The sequence below is a fragment of the Triticum aestivum genome, chromosome 3A (genome assembly GCF_018294505.1).
Source record: "Triticum aestivum cultivar Chinese Spring chromosome 3A, IWGSC CS RefSeq v2.1, whole genome shotgun sequence".
In the NCBI taxonomy this organism is placed as follows: domain Eukaryota; kingdom Viridiplantae; phylum Streptophyta; class Magnoliopsida; order Poales; family Poaceae; genus Triticum; species Triticum aestivum.
The window spans coordinates 16,298,265-16,300,957 of NC_057800.1; the positions used below are offsets into that span (position 1 = coordinate 16,298,265).

Below are 2,693 nucleotides of genomic sequence, written 5' to 3' on the forward strand. Positions count from 1 at the left end.
AATCCACAGGGAAAAACAAAACCAAACAATAAACATGTTCGAATTGGATTATCTCAGAAAGTCTGCACCAAATTGAGTAGGAAGCAAAGTTGAAAAGATCCATCACACGCATACTGTTTTATTAAACTGGTAGCAAAATGCACCACTTGTTTGTTATTCTGGCAGTTCATGCAAGCAGCCATGTCTTTATGTTGGTACATAAGAGTAAAATAATCGAGCATGAAACTCACTTTCTACAACACAGCATTACTTTCTTAGGAGCAAGAGCAACAAAATAGAGGTGGGAATAGTATCTTGCAGATAGAGATGAATAATCGAGTCTGCTTTTGTCATCAACATCTAGATTCTGTCATGCCTAAAAAATACAAGCCAGCACAAAATAGTATCTTGCAGATAGATACTACAGTTGAGCACTAACCATGTATTCCCATAGAGTCCCGCATGGGAAATTGAGACCATCTTTCAAAGTTCATCAACACGTGCCTTCTCATCCTTTAAATGCACCCTCTAAGCAACTGTACATTCAAAAAACCAAATCCCCGCACAAGAACATTAGTCCTGTACAACAAGAAACATTAACCCCGTGAACTACAAGCAAAAACTGAATGTCATGTAGATAAAGAACACTATACTCAAAATAAAGAACTTGATCGACAACACAGTAGGTTGATCAATAACCATTCAATAACGAGCATGCAAAAGCATCAAAATGAGCAGCTGCCTTCCCAACTACACTGCATCAAAGGTAGTGTTGTACTACTACGGCCTGATGAGGACGTTGCCGGGTTAGGGAAGGTGGCCCCGGTCAGAGGAGGCCGGATGCGGAACTCGGCAGCAAGAAGCAACCAATCAAGGTCGACGAGGCCGTGGTGGGCGCGTGGGGGAGGTCAGTGACGTAGACCCTCAACTCGTGGCAGCCAGGGTCGGCGGTCTGCACCGACAGGAGGGCATTACGAGGAGGTAGTGGGAGAGGAGGATCCACGGCGGTCGTGTAGTCAAGTCCAGAACGGCGAAAAAGGAAAAGAGACAACAGATGTGAGCTAGCAAACCTAAGAGGTGTGTTACCTTTTAGGACAGAAATGAACCAAAAGCAACTTCAACTATAAAAGGGGGTACAAAGTAATAAGAGGCACCCTTGGGTAGGGGTTGAGTCAACACCTTGAAACCCATAACGCAGCAAATCAATTGCCAGACTTCGCCTCTCACTGACGGCAGTAGCCACCTGCCCTCCTTCCCACAAAATGCGCACTCTGCGGCGAAGAAGAGCACGAGTACTACTCCGTCCGTCGCATAATATAAGATCTTATCACATCCAATTTTCACAAATAGGATGTAATAAGATCTTATATTATGCGAAGGAGGGAATATCTAGTAGATAAATACACCAAAAAAGCATTGCTCACCATAATTAGTTCGAGTTGATTGTATACGAAATAATACTTTAGACTAGATAGAGTATGGATAATTGGCCACTGAGCGAGGAGGACATCTCACCACGTCGACCGGAGAACCAACATGAACAGCAAAGAATTGAGCACCCAAACCAGCGAAGATATGAGTGACGACGTCGTCTTTGAACCCAGGAAGTTTGATAATGACTGTAGGATAGACAATTCAGTTCACAACAGCAAGAGGATAAGCAAAAAAACAGCAAGAGGATAAGCAATCAAATATAGGAGATCATGACAGCAAGAGAGAATAAGCAACCAATTATAGGAAATCATGACAACAAGCACACCTGCTTCACTTGATCATAACTGAACAACTCAGAAGCGTTTATGATGGCCTCATGTCCAACATTCAGACCAACGTCAGTCCGCACAAAGCAGCAACCCCTTCCTAAAGATGATACAAACATATCTGAAGCAAGCTATTTGGGAAATGCAGCAATCCACAGTTAACGTGCAGAGCGGAAGAAACTGACCTGCCTAACAATCTTCACATAAGCATGCATTGTCCGTGCAACGGTGTGGCAAACCAGGTGCCAGCTTCCCCTCGGACTGAGGCCTGAGTTTGACAAGGTCAGTGGGGTTGGCCACAGCGATCGCAAGGGCACCTGATGCATGTCACACACACCATCTAATTTTGCTGCATATTTCATTTCACTTGGAAGGGAAAACTGATTGGAAATTCGATCTGAACAATCAACTATCGTTCTCAAGTAGTACTAATCATCTTAAAATCCCGGAAACTTGTTAATCAATCTGACCTTGGACGAGAGAGCAAGAGGGCGTAGTGGGGAAAGACTGGTGAGCTTGCTGCCGAGCTTGGCTATCCCGGTCTCGTCACAATCGGTCTAGTATTTCATCATAGCACTCTGCACCGGCAGAGGAAAAGAGAAGCAAATAATCCGTATGGGCATGCCGTCGAACAGATGGTGCGCGTGTTTGGGAAGTAGACGGGATGGGAAGGGCTGGGCATACAAATTCACGGAGGTGAAGGGTATCGAGGAAGCATTCGACGAGAAGGGCGTCGTACACGAAGATGTGGTCGCGGCCGCCGGCCCGGCACCACGCCGGGTGGGCGGTGTGGTGACGCGAGCGACGGCCACTCGCTAACCGGCGGCAGTCGCCGTGGCCCTCCTTCCTGCGAAATGCCGCATCTGGTGGCGCCCCAGCGGCATCGGAGCTCCATCTCCGCGGCGAAGACGGGTACGAACGAAGACGGCGTCAGCTTCGCTCCAGTCCGTGATG

General features: G+C 46.9%; 1 long non-coding RNA gene across 1 annotated transcript; it reads right to left on the minus strand.

The window, feature by feature from the left end:
* Positions 1 to 6: 6 nt before the first annotated feature.
* On the minus strand, positions 7 to 2,048 carry LOC123057588 (uncharacterized). The gene is made up of 4 exons (XR_006426887.1): positions 1,925 to 2,048; positions 1,739 to 1,839; positions 1,495 to 1,598; positions 7 to 515 (listed from the first exon to the last, which is right to left on the minus strand). It is a non-coding gene; the product is annotated as an uncharacterized lncRNA (long non-coding RNA).
* Between the last annotated feature and the right edge of the window lie 645 nt (positions 2,049 to 2,693).